Source organism: Oncorhynchus kisutch, linkage group LG18 (assembly GCF_002021735.2).
Source record: "Oncorhynchus kisutch isolate 150728-3 linkage group LG18, Okis_V2, whole genome shotgun sequence".
NCBI lineage: Eukaryota > Metazoa > Chordata > Actinopteri > Salmoniformes > Salmonidae > Oncorhynchus > Oncorhynchus kisutch.
The window spans coordinates 1,253,842-1,275,567 of NC_034191.2; positions in this window are offsets into that span (position 1 = coordinate 1,253,842).

Sequence of the window (21,726 nt, forward strand, 5' to 3'; positions counted from 1 at the left end):
CTATCGGCTAAGATTATTATTTTTTTAAACATTAGCTGGCATGGACTAGTTGATCTGGACATTTCTGACAAATAGCTCTCTAAGATATGCAATGACTGACATGACAAGAGGAACTGAAGATGCATTCTATACTGAACAAAAATATAAACCATTTTCAAAGAGTTACAATTCATATAAGGAAATCAGTCAATTGAAATGTATTCATTAGGCCTTAATCTATGGGTTTCACATGACTGGGCAGGGATCCAGCCATGGTTGGGCCTTGGAGGGCATAGGCCCACCCACTGGAGAGCATGGCCCACCCAATGAGAATACATTTTTCCCCACAAAAGAGCTTTATTACAGACAGAAATTCTCCTCAGCACCACAGACGATCCCACATGTGAAGAAGCCTTATATGGAGGTCCTGGGCTGGTGTGATTATACATGGTTTGCGACATCTTAAGTATTGTGTTGTATGACAAAACTGCACATTTTAAAGTGGCCTTTTTATTGTCCCCAGCACAAGGTGCATCTTTGTAATGATCATGCTGTTGAATCAGCTTTTTGATATGCCACACCTGTCCGGTGGATGGATTATCTTGGGAAATGAGAAATGCTCACTAATAGGGATGTAAACAAATTTGTGCACAACATTTAAGAGCTTTTTGTGTGTATGGAACATCTCTGGGATCTTTTATTTCAGCTCATGAAACATGGGACCAACACTTTGCATGTTGCGTTGATACTCTTATTCAGTGTACAATTACATTTTTCAAGAGTAAGTTTATTTTAAAGCCAGAGTGAGTTCCTTTTTTTTTAGGGAGGAGGGGACCCTGTGCCTCCCAGCCGACCTCTAGGCACACTCCAGTTTGGGAATCACAAGCGTATAGTGCCGTAGTGTGTGGTGCCGTATTGCCATTTTGCACTAGTAGTTAAATGCACTGTTTGTGACAGCAGATGAAAGTTGATGATTTCCGGAACAGCTACTGCAATATCCCAATAAAGTTAAAGGAGCTTCCGTCATTTAATGTCCACGTATTGCATGACATCTATGGTACAGTCTTGAACCTTATTTAAATTCATTATTGAGGGGAGAACAAAGTCAAGCAACGTCAGGGTAGAGAACAGTCCCATAGAATGGTGGATAAAGGGATGTGTCTCTGCCTGGCAACTATCCATTCACAAAAAAACATCTGTTGTTATAACTGCAACCTGGTTGTATAGCCATGTACTTGGCTGTTCCATATTCTATTCAATAACAGTGGAGAGTGGAGAGGAGTTGTTGCTAAAGCTGTATCTGATTATAGCAGCAAATACAAGCTATTCGCTAAGAGTGCAAATTGTAATATCTAAAAATGCTTCTCTAATTGGCAAGGAGGGCATTTTCCTGATGTGATATGTGTGAAACATGTTCAAATAGCTCTCATACTCCAAACTTAACCAGAAGCTACAAGAGCTTTCCAAAGATTTGCATTAGAGAATGATTAAGCAAATAACTTCACATCTTATCTTATCTTGGAACCATACATTTCCTTAGTGGATATTTCTATGTAAATAAGGTCAGGATGGATGTCTTCACCCATACCAGTATTTGGTTCTGAAAAGAGTAGTAATTAGCTTCTTATCTTGTGGAGGAGATACACTATCTGCAGTGAGCATATCTCCTGTACCCAAAGACTCTCAGAACATTGGTGGAGGAGCAGATTAATCAGGGATTCAACCGGATCGTGCATTGTAGTGTACCTGACATTTAAAGGGGAGTTCAGATTGATCTGTCATATGCAGCAGTTACAATGAATGCAATCTCTGCGAACGTAGGAACATTGCCTTTAAAATCTTCAAGAGTCTATTGATGCACCCCTGAGAAAAAAATATAATTAGCATAGTAAAAATATCCCCATAAAAATCTGTCATTTAATCCAAAGAGATAAACTCAGCAAAAAAAGAAACGTCCTCTCACTGTCAACTGATTTTATTTTCAGCAAACTTAACAAGTGTAAATATTTGTATGACCATAACAAGATTCAACAACTAAGACATAAACTGAACAACTTCCACAGACACGTGACTAACAGAAATTTAATAATATGTCCCTGAACAAAGGGGGGGGTCGAATCAGTCAGTATCTGGTGTGGCGACCATCTGCATTATGCACTAAAGTGCATCTCCTCCTCATGGACTTTGCCAGATTTGCCAGTTCCTGCTGTGAGATGTTACCCCACTCTCCGCCAAGGCACCTGCAAGTTCCTGGACATTTCTGGTGGGGAATGGCCCTAGCCCTCACCCTCCAATCAAACAGGTCCCAGATGTGCTCAATTGGATTGAGATCCGGGCTCTTCGCTGGCCATTGCAGAACACTGACATTCCTGTCTTACAGGAAATCATGCACAGAACGAGCAGCATGGCAGGTGGCATTGTCATGCTGGAGGGTCATGTCAGGATGAGCCTGCAGGAAGGGTACCACATAAGGGAGGAGGATGTCTTCCCTGTAACACACAGCGTTGAGATTGCCTACAATGACAACCAGCTCATCAGTCCGATGATGCTGTGACACACCGATCCCGCTCCAGAATACAGGCCTCGGTGTAATGCTCATTCCTTTGACGATAAACGCGAATCCGATCATCACCCATGGTGAGACAAAACCGCGACTCGTCAGTGAAGAGCACTTTTTGCCAGTCCTGTCTGGTCCAACGACGGTGGGTTTGTGCCCATAGGAGACGTTGTTGCCGGTGATGTCTGGTGAGGACCTTCCTTAAAACAGGCCTACAAGCCCTCAGTCGAGCCTCTCTCAGCACTGATGGGTGGATTGTGCATTTGTGGTGTAACTCGGGTTGTTGTTGCCATCCTGTACCTGTCCAGCAGGTGTGATGTTCGGATGTACCAATCCTGTGCAGGTGTTGTGGTCTGCCACTTCGCGGACGATCATCTGTCCATCCTGTCTCCCTGTAGTGCTGTTTTAGGCATCTCACAGTACAGACGTTGCAATTTATTGCCCTGGCTACATCTGCAGTCCTCATGCCTCCTTGCAGCATGCCTAAGGCACGTTCACGCAGATGAGCAGGGACCCTGGGCATCTTTCTTTTGGTGTTTTTCAGAGTCAGTAGAAAAGCCTCTTTTGTGTCCTAAGTTTTCATAACTGTGACCTTAATTGCCTATAATTTAAACTACTATTCTGACTTGGTGGTACACATGTATCCTATAGCCTGTTTTACAAAAATGTAATCATTGAATATTGTAAGAGCTTTCATTGTCTGCTTATATGCCCACTTTATTTATCCTACGGTTCTGACATGGTGTACAGGGAGAATACTGTAAGAACGGCCCATGATCTGAATTCTGTCACTGTACATTTCAAAAGTGCTGAACAAATAGCTATATTGACTACGTCTGTCGTCGCTCGCTCATTAATGTCTTAATTGAAATTACGGATTGCCTCTCATTCGCTTGTCATCCCCTTATGCCATAGTTTGTACATCTCAATTGTCAGTAGAAACCACATTTGTATAAGCAAGTTAGCCATATCAGCTATGTTTTTTTTTATGAAGTAAATGAGGCTGAATTAATTTTTCGCTTCCAGACAAGGCTCCACTGATAGCCAGGTGTAGCAGTGGTAAGGTTTTGGGACTCTGCTGTTGGGACTCTGCTGTTGGGACAGCTTTATGTCGGCCCAAACAGATTGTGGGCACCGTTTGTAACCGTTATAGTACAATGCATGCGTTGTTGAGTGTGTTGGGTTGCTGGCATGCCTCTAAAAACATTTGGGGGGAGTTTGTCCCACCAAGATTTACATGCTAAAATCGCCCTGACTTCGATCCAATCCTGAGCCCTGACGCTTCTCGTCCCTCTTCCTCAAGGTAGAAATACACAGAGAAAATGGGAAATGCTTTAAGGACGGCTGAGGAATCCAACTGGGCAGTATCCTAAAGGAGGAATCCAGCTGGGCAGTCATGTGAGACTAGAGGAAGCATCCTAAATTGCACTCTATTCCCTATATAGTGCACTTCCTTTGACCAGGGTCAATAGGGTAAAAAGTAGTGCACTATGTAGGGAATAGGATACCATTTGGGACATAGCCTGCATGCAGGTCAGAGAGGGCTAAGAGTTCAGGTCTAGAGATTGCTAGAGAGTTGACTGCAGGGTGTGGAGGATACAACATAAAATGTTCCAGACCCATTCCTGGGCAGTCTGATAGAGTCCACCGGTGAATTGGACTGGAGAATGACAGGCTGCCTCCCAAATAGAACCCTTTTCCTTATCTAGAGCAATACTATTGACCAGATCCCTGAACTCTATGGGAGCCCTATGGGCCCTGGTCATAGGTAGTGAGTGCACTATATAGGGAATATGGTGTGCTTTTGAGACGCTGCAGTCTTCCGTCCTTAACAGGCTTATAGAGCACAGCCCTGTAGGTTCTGTTCGTGTAGCTACTATCAGCAGCACTGATACCACTTAATGGAAGTTAATCGACTGCCACAGACTTTATGCCACAGTGAATATCCAGTGTATGTCCTGTTAGTTCCATTTAGATATGGCTAGATACCTCCCTTTGGTTAGTGTCATGCATTGATTTAGCCTATACACAACGTAACCATTGACTGGGTCTGATGATGTGTCAAAACCTTAACACCGTCCCAAATATGGAGCCGAGAATAACATGCAAAATGACTGCTGAAAATGATCCCAAAACAATTCAAATATTTTTCAACTGTTTGTGTCAGTTTCATAGAAACTGAATAGAAAACTGGTCCTTACTTTACCCAGTGTGGTAAGAGATGTGTCCATGTCGGTCTGAAACTTAAAGACACAGCATGATGATTCATAAGAGAAATAGAAACCTCATCAACACTAATGTCCCAAAGGGAACCCTGTACAGGATCTCTTTTGTTGCTGGGAATTTTCCTGCACTGCATGATTTACATACGTTTGCTGAAAACCTGCACAAATACATGGTTTCTAGAGTCTAAGCCCTGTCTAAGCTAAAGTGCAATCGGAAAGTATTCACACCCCTTGACATTTTCCACATTTTGTGACTTTACAGCCTTCTTCTAAAATTGATTTAAAAAAAAAAATCTCATCGATCTACACACAATGAAAAAGCGAAAACAGGTTTTTAAAAATGTTTAAAAAACACGTATTTACTTAAGTAATCAGACACTTTGCTGAAACCTGGCACCATCTCTACTGTGAAGCATGGTGGTGGCAGCATCATGTCTGGAGGAAACCTGGCACCATCTCTACTGTGAAGCATGGTGGTGGCAGCATCATGTCTGGAGGAAACCTGGCACTATCTCTACTGTGAAGCATGGTGGTGGCAGCTCAGGAACTCAGACAGTTTTTATTTGTAATATATTAGCAAAAATGCCGAAAAATATTTTTTGTGCTTATTCATTATGAGGTATTGTGTTTAGATTGATGAGGACAAAATGGCTATTTCATCTATTTTAGAAATACATCTGTGGACATGGACACTTCTCTTTCCAAAATGTGGAAAGAGTCAAGGTGTCTGAACGCTTTGCGAATGCACGTATGTTTTCAGAAAGTCATACCAAAGATAATTTTTCTATTTGATTTAGAATTTTAAGAACCTTGAATTATAAAAAATATATATATATTATTTTCTGAAAAAAAATGTTTGGGGTATTAGCACGCACAAACACATTGAATAGCACATTCACTACGTGTAACAACACATAGTCACAGAAAAAACATCTACGTTTGATCTAAAGTGTCTATACTATATATTTGTTTTTACATGTATGTAACCCCTTATTTTTGTCATTAAACAGTCTCCGTATATACAGTACTTCCTGTCACGCCCTGACCATAGTTTGCTTTGTATGTTTATAGGTTTTGTTGGGTCAGGGTGTGATCTGAGTGGGCATTCTATTTGGATGTCTAGTTTGTCTGTTTCTGTGTTTGGCCTGATATGGTTCTCAATCAGAGGCAGGTGTTAGTCGTTGTTTCTGATTGGGAACCATATTTAGGTAGCCTGTTTTGTCATTGTGGGTTGTGTGTGATTGTCTATGTTAGTTGCTTGTGTCAGCAAAGTTCTTATAGCGTCACGGTCGTTTGTTATTCAGTGGTCAGTGCTTTCGTTAATTAAAATATCATCATGAACACATACCACGCTGGATTTTGGTCCGCTTCTTACGACGATCGTGACACTTCCATTAATATTTTCTACTGGTACAGGGGGACCTTCAGACGAGGCTTGTGAGGCCTGTGGGCGTACTACAGCAAAACAACAGACATGTACAGTTCCAGTCAAAAGTTTGGACACACCAACTCATTCAAGAGTTTTTCTTTATTTTTAATATTTTATACATTGTAGAATAATTGTGAAGAAATCGAAACCATGAAATAACACATATGGAATCATGTAGTAACCAAAAAAGTGTTAAACAAATCACAATATATTTTACATTTGAGATTCTTCAAAGTAGTCACTCTTTGTCTTGATGACAGTTAATCAACCTCTGGGGAGGTTCCCATTGCTTGGAAGGCAGCCACGGTTCGTCCTTTATTTAAAGGGGGAGATCAAGCTGATCCTAACTGTTATAGGCCTATTTCTATTTTGCCCTGTTTATCAAAAGTGTTGGAAAAACTTGTCAATAATCAACTGACTGACTTTCTTGATGTCTGTACTATTCTCTTGGGTATGCAATCTAGTTTCTGCTCCGGTTATGGATGTGTCACTGCAACCTTAAAGGTCCTAAGTGATCCTGGCTGGGTTGGCGTCCCCCTTGGGTTGTGCCGTGGCAGAGACCTTTGTGGGCTATACTCGGCCTTGTCTCAGGATGGTAAGTTGGTGGTTGAAGATATCCCTCTAGTGGTGTGGGGGCTGTGCTTTGGCAATGTGGGTGGGGTTGTATCCTGCCTGTTTGGCTCTGCCCAGGGGTATCATCGGATGGGGCCACAGTGTCTCCTGACCCCTCCTATCTCAGCCTCCAGTATTTATGCTGTAGTAGTTTATGTGTCGGGGTGCTAGGGTCAGTCTGTTATATCTGGAGTACTTCTCCTGTCTTATCCGGTGTCCTGTGTGAATTTAAGTATGCTCTCCCTAATTTTCTTTCATTCACTCACTCACTCACTCACTCACTCACTCACTCACTCACTCACTCACTCACTCACTCTCTCTCAGAGGACCTGAGCCCTAGGACCATGCCTCAGGACTACCTGGCATGATGACTCCTTGCTGTCCCCAGTCCACGTGGCCGTGCAGCTGCTCCAGCTTCAACTGTTCTGCCTGCGGCTCTGGAACCCTGACCTGTTCACCGCAAGTGCTACCTGTCCCGGACCTGCTTTTTTTCAACTCTCTAGAGACAGCAGGAACGGTAGAGATACTCTCAATGATCGGCTATGAAAAGCCAACTGATATTTACTCCTGAGGTGCTGACTTGCTGCACCCTCGACAACTACTGTGATTATTATTATTTGACCCTGCCGGTCATTTATGAACATTTGAACATCTTGGCCATGTTCTGTTATAATCTCCACCCGGCACAGCCAGAAGAGAACTGGCCACCCCTTATAGCCTGGTTCCTCTCTAGGTTTCTTCCTAGGTTTTGGCCTTTCTAGGGAGTTTTTTTTCTAGCCACCATGCTTCTACCCCTGCATTGCTTGCTGTTTGGGGTTTTAGGCTGAGTTTCTGTACAGTACTTTGAGATATCAGCTGATGTAAGCCCCCACATCACCAGAGGGATATCTTCAACCACCAACTTACCATCCTGAGACAAAGCTGAGTATAGCCCACAAAGATCTCCGCCACTGCACAACCCAAGGGGGGGGGGGCGCCAACCCAGACAGGAAGATCACATCAGTGACTCAACCCACTCAGGTGACGCACCCTTCCCAGGGACGGTATGAGAGCGCCCCAGTAAGCCAGTGACTCAGCCCCTGTAATAGGGTTAGAGGCAGAGAATCCCTGTGGAAAGAGGGGAACCGGCCAGGCAGAGACAGCAAGGGCGGTTCGTTGCTCCAGAGCCTTTCCGTTCACCTTCCCACTCCTGGGCCAGACTACACTCAATCATATGACCCACTGAAGAGATGAGTCTTCAGTAAAGACTTGGTTGAGACCGAGTTTGCGTGTCTGACATGGGTAGGCAGACCATTCCATAAAAATGGAGCTCTATAGGAGAAAGCCCTGCCTCCAGCTGTTTGCTTAGAAATTCTTGGGACAATTAGGAGGCCTGCGTCTTGTGACCGTAGCGTACGTGTAGGTATGTACGGCGGGACCAAATCAGAGAGATAGGTAGGAGCAAGCCCATGTAATGCTTTGTAGGTTAGCAGTAAAACCTTGAAATCAGCCCTTGCTTTGACAGGAAGCCAGTGTAGGAAGGCTAGCACTGGAATAATATGATCACATTTTTTGGTTCTAGTCAGGATTCTAGCAGCCGTATTTAGCACTAACTGAAGTTTATTTAGTGCTTTATCCGGGTAGCCGGAAAGTAGAGCATTGCAGTAATCTAACCTAGAAGTGACAAAAGCATGGATAAAAGCATGGATTTTTGCAATGTTACATAGATGGAAAAAAGCTGTCCTTGCAATGGTCTTGATATGTTCTTCAAAAGAGAGATCAGGGTCCAGAGTAACGCCGAGGTCCTTCACAGTTTTATTTGAGAGGACTGTACAACCATTAAGATCAATTGTCAGATTCAACAGAAGATCTCTTTGTTTCTTGGGACCTAGAACAAGCATCTCTGTTTTAAAAGTAGAAAGTTTGCAGCCATCCACTTCCTTATGTCTGAAACAAATGCTTCTAGCAAGGGCAATTTTGGGGCTTCATCATGTTTCATTGAAATGTACAGCTGTGTGTCATCCGCATAGCAGTGAAAGTTAACATTATGTTTTCGAATGACATCCCCAAGAGGTAAAGTATATAGTGAAAACAATAGTGGTCCTAAAACGGAACCTTGAGGAACACCGAAATTTACAGTTGATTTGTCAGAGTACAAACCATTCACAGAGACAAACTGATATCTTTCCGACAGATAAGATCTAAACCAGGCCAGAACTTGTCCGTGTAGACCAATTTGGGTTTCCAATCACTCCAAAAGAATGTAGTGATCGATGGTATCAAAAGCAGCACTAAGGTCTAGGAGCACGAGGTCAGATGCAGAGCCTCTGTCTGATGCCATTAATAGGTCATTTACCACCTTCACAAGTGCAGTCTCAGTTCTATGATGGGGTCTAAAACCAGACTGAAGCCAGACTGAAGCATTCGATATAGGCCGATAGTTTTTTATATTTTCTGGGTCAAGGTTTGGCTTTTTCAAGAGAGGCTTTATTACTGCCACTTTTAGTGAGTTTGGTACACATCCGGTGGATAGAGAGCCGTTTATTATGTTCAACATAGGGGGGCCAAGCACAGGAAGCAGCTCTTTCAGTAGTTTAGTTGGAATAGGGTCCAGTATGCAGCTTGAAGGTTTAGAGGCCATGATTATTTTCATCATTGTGTCAAGAGATATAGTACTAAAACACTTGAGCGTCTCTCTTGATCCTAGGTCCTGGCAGAGTTGTGCAGACTCAGGACAACTGAGCTTTGAAGGAATACGCAGATTTAAAGAAGAGTCCGTAATTTGCTTTCTAATAATCATGATCTTTTCCTCAAAGAAGTTCATGAATTTATCACTGCTAAAGTGAAAGCCATCCTCTCTTGGGTAATGCTGCTTTTTAGTTAGCTTTGCGACAGTATCAAAAAGGAATTTCGGATTGTTCTTATTTTCCTCAATTAAGTTAGAAAAATAGGATGATCGAGCAGCAGTAAGGGCTCTTCGGTACTGCACGGTACTGTCTTTCCAAGCTAGTCGGAAGACTTCCAGTTTGGTGTGGCGCCATTTCCGTTCCAATTTTCTGGAAGCTTGCTTCAGAGCTCGGGTATTTTCTGTGTACCAGGGAGCTAGTTTCTTATGAGAAATGTTAAGGTAGGTAGTCACCTTATGCAAGTACTTGGGAGTATGGCTAGATGGTACACTATCATTCTCTCAGCACATATCAAAGCTGCAGGCTAAAGTTAAATCTAGACTTGGTTTCCTCTATCGTGATCGCTCCTCTTTCACACCAGCTGCCAAACTAACCCTGACTCAGATGACCATCCCACCCATGCTAGATCACAGAGACATAATATATAGGTCAGCAGGTAAGGGTGCTCTCGAGCGGCTAGATGTTCTTTACCATTCGGGCATCAGATTTGCCACCAATGCTCCTTATAGGACACATCACTGCACTTGATCCTCCTCTGTCTCTCTTGTCAAGATGTTTGTTTTGTCCTATTTTTGTATTTTTAATCCCAGGAGGCCTTTTGTCTTTTGGTAGACCGTCATTGTAAATACGGATTTGTTCTGAACTGACTTGCCTAGTTAAATAAAAATAAAAAAAATACACAGATATTAGTGTGTAGCAAACTGTTCGGACACTACAGACAAGTTGGCAGATCGGCTGAACCGACTTCAGACGATTCCCAATACACTGGTGTAGAGCTGGAGGGAGAACACCATTGTGTACCGCTTTCCATTGAGGGGTAATAGTTTGTACGTCAACCTTTCAGACGCTGCAGACGATATGAGATGTCTCATGGTCTGACAAACACCGCTCTAGCTCGCACCTCTGTGGATGTGGTGGATTGAGACGCATGCAATGAAATAAACAGATACACTACAGGACCAAATGTATGTGGACACCATTTCATTCCAAAATCATTGGCATTATAATGGAGTTGGTCCCCACTTTGCTGCTATAACAGAGTCCACTCTTCTGGGAAGGTTTTCCACTAGCTGTTGCAACATTGCTGCGGGGACTTGCTTCCATTCAGCCACAAGAGCATTAGTGATGTCGAGCACTGTTAGGAGATTAGGTCTGGCTTGCAGTCCGCATTCCAATTCATCCCAAAGGTGTTTGATGGGATTGAGGTCAGGGCTGGAACAGGAAAGGGCCTTCTCCAAACTGTTGCCACAAAGTTGGAGGCACATAATTGTCTAGAATGTCATTGTATGCAGTAGTGTTAAGATCTATCTTCACTGGAACTAAGGGGCTTAGCCCAGACCATGAAAACAGCCCCAGACCATTATTCCTCCTCCACCAAACTTTACAGTTGGCACTATCCATTCAGACAGGTAGCGTTCTCCTGGCATTCACCAAACACAGATTTGTCTGTCGGACTGCCAGATGGTGAAGTGTGATTCATCACTCCATCACTGCTTCAGAGTCCGATGGCGGCGAGCTTTACACTCAATAAATCAATCAATCAAATGTTTTTGTAAAGCCCTTTTTACATCAGCAGATGTCACAAAGTGCTTATACAGTAACCCAGCCTAAAACCCCAAACAGCAAGTAATGCAGATGTAGAAGCACGGTGGCTAGGAAAAAAATCCCTAGAATGGCATCCTATGACGATGCCACGTTGAAATGTCACTGAGTTCTTCAGTAAAGCCATTCTACTGCCAATGTTTGTCTATGTACATTACATAGCTGTGTGATCAATTGTATACACCTATCACCAACTGATGTGGCTGAAATAACCAAATCAGCTCATTTGAAGGGATGTCCACATACCTTTGTATATATAGTGTATATTATAGCATACTGCTGTATATATAGTGTATATTATAGCATAGTGCTGTATATAGTGTTTATCATAGCATACTGCTTTGTGTATACTGTAAATTATAGCATACTGCTGTATATACTGTTTATTATAGCATATTGCTGTATATACTGTATATTAAAGCATACTGCTGTAAATATGGTGTATATTATAGCATACTGCTGTATATACTGTATATTATAGCATAGTGCTGTAAATATGGTGTATATTATAGCATACTGCTGTATATATAGTGTATATTATAGCATAGTGCTGTATATAGTGTATATTATAGCATAGTGCTGTATATATAGTGTATATTATAGCATAGTGCTGTATATATAGTGTATATTATAGCATAGTGCTGTATATATAGTGTATATTATAGCATAGTGCTGTATATATAGTGTATATTATAGCATAGTGCTGTATATATAGTGTATATTATAGCATAGTGCTGTATATATAGTGTATATTATAGCATAGTGCTGTATATATAGTGTATATTATAGCATAGTGCTGTATATATAGTGTATATTATAGCATAGTGCTGTATATAGTGTATATTATAGCATAGTGCTGTATATATAGTGTATATTATAGCATAGTGCTGTATATATAGTGTATATTATAGCATAGTGCTGTATATATAGTGTATATTATAGCATACTGCTGTATATATAGTGTATATTATAGCATAGTGCTGTATATATAGTGTATATTATAGCAGAGTGCTGTATATATAGTGTATATTATAGCATAGTGCTGTATATATAGTGTATATTATAGCATAGTGCTGTATATAGTGTATATTATAGCATAGTGCTGTATATATAGTGTATATTATAGCATAGTGCTGTATATATAGTGTATATTATAGCATAGTGCTGTATATATAGTGTATATTATAGCATAGTGCTGTATATATAGTGTATATTATAGCATAGTGCTGTATAGAGAGTGTATATTATAGCATAGTGCTGTATATATAGTGTATATTATAGCATAGTGCTGTATATATAGTGTATATTATAGCATAGTGCTGTATATATAGTGTATATTATAGCATAGTGTTGTATATATAGTGTATATTATAGCATAGTGCTGTATAGAGAGTGTATATTATAGCATAGTGCTGTATATATAGTGTATATTATAGCATAGTGCTGTATATATAGTGTATATTATAGCATAGTGCTGTATATATAGTGTATATTATAGCATAGTGCTGTATATATAGTGTATATTATAGCATAGTGCTGTATATATAGTGTATATTATAGCATAGTGCTGTATATATAGTGTATATTATAGCATAGTGCTGTATATATAGTGTATATTATAGCATAGTGCTGTATATATAGTGTATATTATAGCATAGTGCTGTATATATAGTGTATATTATAGCATAGTGCTGTATATATAGTGTATATTATAGCATAGTGCTGTATATATAGTGTATATTATAGCATAGTGCTGTATATATAGTGTATATTATAGCATACTGCTGTATATATAGTGTATATTATAGCATAGTGCTGTATAGAGAGTGTATATTATAGCATACTGCTGTATATATAGTGTATATTATAGCATAGTGCTGTATATATAGTGTATATTATAGCATAGTGCTGTATATATAGTGTATATTATAGCATAGTGCTGTATAGAGAGTGTATATTATAGCATAGTGCTGTATAGAGAGTGTATATTATAGCATAGTGCTGTATATATAGTGTATATTATAGCATAGTGCTGTATAGAGAGTGTATATTATAGCATAGTGCTGTATAGAGAGTGTATATTATAGCATAGTGCTGTATATATAGTGTATATTATAGCATACTGCTGTATATATAGTGTATATTATAGCATAGTGCTGTATATAGTGTATATTATAGCATAGTGCTGTATATATAGTGTATATTATAGCATAGTGCTGTATATATAGTGTATATTATAGCATAGTGCTGTATATATAGTGTATATTATAGCATAGTGCTGTATATATAGTGTATATTATAGCATAGTGCTGTATATATAGTGCATATTATAGCATAGTGCTGTATATATAGTGTATATTATAGCATAGTGCTGTATATATACTGTATATTATAGCATACTGCTGTATATATAGTGTATATTATAGCATAGTGCTGTATATATAGTGTATATTATAGCATAGTGCTGTATATATAGTGTATATTATAGCATAGTGCTGTATATATAGTGTATATTATAGCATAGTGCTGTATATATAGTGTATATTATAGCATAGTGCTGTATATATAGTGTATATTATAGCATAGTGCTGTATATATAGTGTATATTATAGCATAGTGCTGTATATATAGTGTATATTATAGCATAGTGCTGTATATATAGTGTATATTATAGCATAGTGCTGTATATATAGTGTATATTATAGCATAGTGCTGTATATAGTGTATATTATAGCATAGTGCTGTATAGAGAGTGTATATTATAGCATAGTGCTGTATATAGTGTATATTATAGCATACTGCTGTATATATACTGTATATTATAGCATACTGCTGTATATATAGTGTATATTATAGCATAGTGCTGTATAGAGAGTGTATATTATAGCATAGTGCTGTATATATAGTGTATATTATAGCATAGTGCTGTATATATAGTGTATATTATAGCATAGTGCTGTATAGAGAGTGTATATTATAGCATAGTGCTGTATAGAGAGTGTATATTATAGCATAGTGCTGTATATATAGTGTATATTATAGCATACTGCTGTATATATAGTGTATATTATAGCATAGTGCTGTATATATACTGTATATTATAGCATACTGCTGTATATATAGTGTATATTATAGCATAGTGCTGTATAGAGAGTGTATATTATAGCATAGTGCTGTATATATAGTGTATATTATAGCATAGTGCTGTATATATAGTGTATATTATAGCATAGTGCTGTATATATAGTGTATATTATAGCATAGTGCTGTATAGAGAGTGTATATTATAGCATAGTGCTGTATATATAGTGTATATTATAGCATAGTGCTGTATAGAGAGTGCATATTATAGCATAGTGCTGTATAGAGAGTGTATATTATAGCATAGTGCTGTATAGAGAGTGTATATTATAGCATAGTGCTGTATATATAGTGTATATTATAGCATAGTGCTGTATAGAGAGTGTATATTATAGCATAGTGCTGTATATATAGTGTATATTATAGCATAGTGCTGTATAGAGAGTGTATATTATAGCATAGTGCTGTATATATAGTGTATATTATAGCATAGTGCTGTATATATAGTGTATATTATAGCATAGTGCTGTATATATAGTGTATATTATAGCATAGTGCTGTATATATAGTGTATATTATAGCATAGTGCTGTATAGAGAGTGTATATTATAGCATAGTGCTGTATAGAGAGTGCATATTATAGCATAGTGCTGTATATATAGTGTATATTATAGCATACTGCTGTATATATAGTGTATATTATAGCATAGTGCTGTATATAGTGTATATTATAGCATAGTGCTGTATAGAGAGTGTATATTATAGCATAGTGCTGTATATATAGTGTATATTATAGCATAGTGCTGTATATAGTGTATATTATAGCATAGTGCTGTATATATAGTGTATATTATAGCATAGTGCTGTATATAGTGTATATTATAGCATAGTGCTGTATATATAGTGTATATTATAGCATAGTGCTGTATATATAGTGTATATTATAGCATAGTGCTGTATATAGTGTATATTATAGCATAGTGCTGTATATATAGTGTATATTATAGCATAGTGCTGTATATATAGTGTATATTATAGCATAGTGCTGTATAGAGAGTGTATATTATAGCATAGTGCTGTATAGAGAGTGTATATTATAGCATAGTGCTGTATATAGTGTATATTATAGCATAGTGCTGTATATATAGTGTATATTATAGCATAGTGCTGTATATATAGTGTATATTATAGCATAGTGCTGTATAGAGAGTGTATATTATAGCATAGTGCTGTATAGAGAGTGTATATTATAGCATAGTGCTGTATAGAGAGTGTATATTATAGCATAGTGCTGTATATAGTGTATATTATAGCATAGTGCTGTATATAGTGTATATTATAGCATAGTGCTGTATAGAGAGTGTATATTATAGCATAGTGCTGTATATAGTGTATATTATAGCATAGTGCTGTATATAGTGTATATTATAGCATAGTGCTGTATATATAGTGTATATTATAGCATAGTGCTGTATAGAGAGTGTATATTATAGCATAGTGCTGTATAGAGAGTGTATATTATAGCATAGTGCTGTATATAGTGTATATTATAGCATAGTGCTGTATAGAGAGTGTATATTATAGCATAGTGCTGTATAGAGAGTGTATATTATAGCATAGTGCTGTATATAGTGTATATTATAGCATAGTGCTGTATATATAGTGTATATTATAGCATAGTGCTGTATATATAGTGCATATTATAGCATAGTGCTGTATAGAGAGTGTATATTATAGCATAGTGCTGTATATAGTGTATATTATAGCATAGTGCTGTATATATAGTGTATATTATAGCATAGTGCTGTATAGAGAGTGTATATTATAGCATAGTGCTGTATATAGTGTATATTATAGCATAGTGCTGTATAGAGAGTGTATATTATAGCATAGTGCTGTATATATAGTGTATATTATAGCATAGTGCTGTATATATAGTGTATATTATAGCATAGTGCTGTATATATAGTGTATATTATAGCATAGTGCTGTATATATAGTGTATATTATAGCATAGTGCTGTATATATAGTGTATATTATAGCATAGTGCTGTATATATAGTGTATATTATAGCATAGTGCTGTATATATAGTGTATATTATAGCATAGTGCTGTATATATAGTGTATATTATAGCATAGTGCTGTATATAGTGTATATTATAGCATAGTGCTGTATAGAGAGTGTATATTATAGCATAGTGCTGTATATAGTGTATATTATAGCATAGTGCTGTATATATACTGTATATTATAGCATACTGCTGTATAGTTAGCCAAGGTGGCATAGCAGTTCAGACGTCTTTTGTCCTCGTCTTGTCGTGTCCTGTATATATATATATTTACAACTTTTTCACATACATTTTATTTTTATTTTCCATCAACTCATCTTCAAAACACTCTCCTGCAACCCGCCTCACCAATGTATATTTATAAAAAAGTATTATTTACCTCAGATCTGTAATCCTCCAAGAAGCTAGCCAGAAACTCCAAGAAGCTAGCCTGAAACTAGCCAGAAGCTAATCCAGAAGCTAGTTCAGAAGCTAGTTAGCTCCTTTACTGGCAAATCGTTAATATTCAGCTAACCACGGTTTGTGGTCATCAGCTATCCTTTAGCTCGAAAATCTATCGCCAGTTCTGTACGGCGCAGCGCGGCTCGGAACGGAACATACCGGACCAATTTTTCTCTCCATGTCCCTGGACATTCATACCCGGATCTCACAGCTAGCTAGCTGCTATCCGTGTGACCATCGGAGCTAGCAAGCTCCGTCAATCACTCCTGAGTTCCATCAATCACACCTGGGCTGCAGTCACCTATCCGGACCCGTTTTACTGCCTTCGCGGAGCCCCACCGGGCCTTCACAACTGGACTGCCGACGTTATCTACCCGAAGGAGTTATTCGGCCGGCTCCTCCGTCGCGACGTTACCTGAACGCCCATCTGCGGCCTGCTAACCGTTAGCTGTCTTACCGGCTGCTATCTGAATAGACAATCGGACAATTTTTTATTATTATTTTTTTTAAATTATTTTTTTAATTATTATTATTATATTTTCTTCTTGGGCCTCTATAACTATATCTATTGTTTTTATTTTTGTTGTTGTGTGATTTGGATTAATCCCCTCTACCACACGGAACCCCACTAATCTACTGACGGAACGTAAGGGGTGGCTAACAGACCTCCATCCTATGCTAGCTTGCTACCGATGCCCTGGCTAGCTGTCTAAATCACCAACCAACCTCTCCACTCACCGGACCCTTTTGATCACTCGACTAAGCATGCCTATCCTTAATGTCAATATGTCTTGTCCATTTCTGTTCTGGTTAGTGTTTATTGGCTTATTTCACTGTAGAGCCTCTAGTCCTGCTCACTATACCTTATCCAACCTATTAGTTCCACCACCCACACATGCAATGACATCTCCTGGTTTCAACGATGTTTCTAGAGACAATATCTCTCTCTTCATCACTCAATACCTAGGTTTACCTCCACTGTATTCACATCCTGCCATACATTTGTCCGTACATTATACCTTGATGCTATTTTATCGCCCCCAGAAACCTCCTTTTACTCTATGTTCCAGACGTTCTAGACGACCAATTCTCATAGCTTTTAGCCGTACCCTTATTCTACTCCTCCTATGTTCCTCTGGCGATGTAGAGGTGAATCCAGGCCCTGCAGTGCCTAGCTCCACTCCTATTCCCCAGGCGCTCTCTTTTGACGACTTCTGTAACCGTAATAGCCTTGGTTTCATGCATGTTAACATTAGAAGCCTCCTCCCTAAGTTTGTTCTATTCACTGCTTTAGCACACTCTGCCAACCCGGATGTTCTAGCTGTGTCTGAATCCTGGCTTAGGAAGACCACCAAAAATTCTGAAGTTTTAATTCCAAACTACAACATTTTCAGACAAGATAGAACTGCCAAAGGGGGCGGTGTTGCAATCTACTGCAAAGATAGCCTGCAGAGTTCTGTCCTACTATCCAGGTCTGTACCCAAACAATTTGAACTTCTACTTTTAAAAATCCACCTCTCTAAAAACAAGTCTCTCACCGTTGCCGCCTGCTATAGACCACCCTCTGCCCCCAGCTGTGCTCTGGACACCATATGTGAACTGATTGCCCCCCATCTATCTTCAGAGTTCGTGCTGCTAGGCGACCTAAACTGGAACATGCTTAACACCCCAGCCATCCTACAATCTAAACTTGATGCCCTCAATCTCACACAAATAATCAATGAACCTACCAGGTACCTCCCCAAAACCTTAAACACGGGCACCCTCATAGATATCATCCTAACCAACTTCCCCTCTAAATACACCTCTGCTGTCTTCAACCAAGATCTCAGCGATCACTGCCTCATTGCCTGCATCCGTAATGGGTCAGCGGTCAAACGACCTCCACTCATCACTGTAAAACGCTCCCTGAAACACTTCTGCGAGCAGGCCTTTCTAATCGACCTGGCCGGGGTATCCTGGAAGGATATTGATCTCATCCCGTCAGTAGAGGATGCCTGGATATTTTTTAAAAATGCCTTCCTAACCATCTTAAATAAACATGCCCCATTCAAGAAATTTAGAACCAGGAACAGATACAGCCCTTGGTTCTCCCCAGACCTGACTGCCCTTAACCAACACAAAAACATCCTATGGCGTTCTGCATTAGCATCGAACAGCCCCCGTGATATGCAGCTGTTCAGGGAAGCTAGAAATCATTATACACAGGCAGTTAGAAAAGCCAAGGCTAGCTTTTTCAAGCAGAAATTTGCTTCCTGCAACACTAACTCAAAAAAGTTCTGGGACACTGTAAAGTCCATGGAGAATAAGAACACCTCCTCCCAGCTGCCCACTGCACTGAAGATAGGAAACACTGTCACCACTGATAAATCCACCATAATTGAGAATTTCAATAAGCATTTTTCTACGGCTGGCCATGCTTTCCACCTGGCTACTCCTACCCCGGACAACAGCACTGCACCCCCAACAGCAACTCGCCCAAGCCTTCCCCATTTCTCCTTCTCCCAAATCCATTCAGCTGATGTTCTGAAAGAGCTGCAAAATCTGGACCCCTACAAATCAGCCGGGCTAGACAATCTGGACCCTTTCTTTCTAAAATTATCTGCCGAAATTGTTGCCACCCCTATTACTAGCCTGTTCAACCTCTCTTTCGTGTCGTCTGAGATTCCCAAAGATTGGAAAGCAGCTGCGGTCATCCCCCTCTTCAAAGGGGGGGACACTCTTGACCCAAACTGCTACAGACCTATATCTATCCTACCGTGCCTTTCTAAGGTCTTCGAAAGCCAAGTCAACAAACAGATTACCGACCATTTCGAATCTCACCATACCTTCTCTGCTATGCAATCTGGTTTCAGAGCTGGTCATGGGTGCACCTCAGCCACGCTCAAGGTCCTAAACGATATCTTAACCGCCATCGATAAGAAACATTACTGTGCAGCCGTATTCATTGATCTGGCCAAGGCTTTCGACTCTGTCAATCACCATATCCTCATCGGCAGACTCGACAGCCTTGGTTTCTCAAATGATTGCCTCGCCTGGTTCACCAACTACTTCTCTGATAGAGTTCAGTGTGTCAAGTCGGAGGGTCTGCTGTCCGGACCTCTGGCAGTCTCTATGGGGGTGCCACAGGGTTCAATTCTTGGACCGACTCTCTTCTCTGTATACATCAATGAGGTCGCTCTTGCTGCTGGTGAGTCCCTGATCCACCTCTACGCAGACGACACCATTCTGTATACTTCCGGCCCTTCTTTGGACACTGTGTTAACAACCCTCCAGGCAAGCTTCAATGCCATACAACTCTCCTTCCGTGGCCTCCAATTGCTCTTAAATACAAGTAAAACTAAATGCATGCTCTTCAACCGATCGCTACCTGCACCTACCCGCCTGTCCAACATCACTACTCTGGACGGCTCTGACTTAGAATACGTGGACAACTACAAATACTTAGGTGTCTGGTTAGACTGTAAACTCTCCTTCCAGACCCATATCAAACATCTCCAATCCAAAGTTAAATCTAGAATTGGCTTCCTATTTCGCAACAAAGCATCCTTCACTCATGCTGCCAAACATACCCTTGTAAAACTGACCATCCTACCAATCCTCGACTTTGGCGATGTCATTTACAAAATAGCCTCCAATACCCTACTCAACAAATTGGATGCAGTCTATCACAGTGCAATCCGTTTTATCACCAAAGCCCCATATACTACCCACCATTGCGACCTGTACGCTCTCGTTGGCTGGCCCTCGCTTCATACTCGTCGCCAAACCCACTGGCTCCATGTCATCTACAAGACCCTGCTAGGTAAAGTCCCCCCTTATCTCAGCTCGCTGGTCACCATAGCATCTCCCACCTGTAGCACACGCTCCAGCAGGTATATCTCTCTAGTCACCCCCAAGACCAATTCTTTCTTTGGCCGCCTCTCCTTCCAGTTCTCTGCTGCCAATGACTGGAACGAACTACAAAAATCTCTGAAACTGGAAACACTTATCTCCCTCACTAGCTTTAAGCACCAACTGTCAGAGCAGCTCACAGATTACTGCACCTGTACATAGCCCACCTAAAATTTAGCCCAAACAACTACCTCTTTCCCAACTGTATTTAATTTTTATTTATTTATTTATTTTGCTCCTTTGCACCCCATTATTTTTTTATTTCTACTTTGCACATTCTTCCATTGCAAAACTACCATTCCAGTATTTTACTTGCTATACTGTATTTACTTTGCCATCATGGCCTTTTTTTGCCTTTACCTCCCTTCTCACCTCATTTGCTCACATTGTATATAGACTTGTTTATACTGCATTATTGACTGTATGTTTGTTTTTACTCCATGTGTAACTCTGTGTCGTTTTATCTGTCGAACTGCTTTGCTTTATCTTGGCCAGGTCGCAATTGTAAATGAGAACTTGTTCTCAACTTGCCTACCTGGTTAAATAAAGGTAAAATAAAATAAAATAAATAAAAATATATAGTGTATATTATAGCATAGTGCTGTATAGAGAGTGTATATTATAGCATAGTGCTGTATATATAGTGTATATTATAGCATAGTGCTGTATATATAGTGTATATTATAGCATAGTGCTGTAGATATAGTGTATATTATAGCATAGTGCTGTATAGAGAGTGTATATTATAGCATAGTGCTGTATAGAGAGTGTATATTATAGCATAGTGCTGTATATATAGTGTATATTATAGCATAGTGCTGTATATATAGTGTATATTATAGCATAGTGCTGTATAGAGAGTGTATATTATAGCATAGTGCTGTATATATAGTGTATATTATAGCATAGTGCTGTATAGAGAGTGTATATTATAGCATAGTGCTGTATAT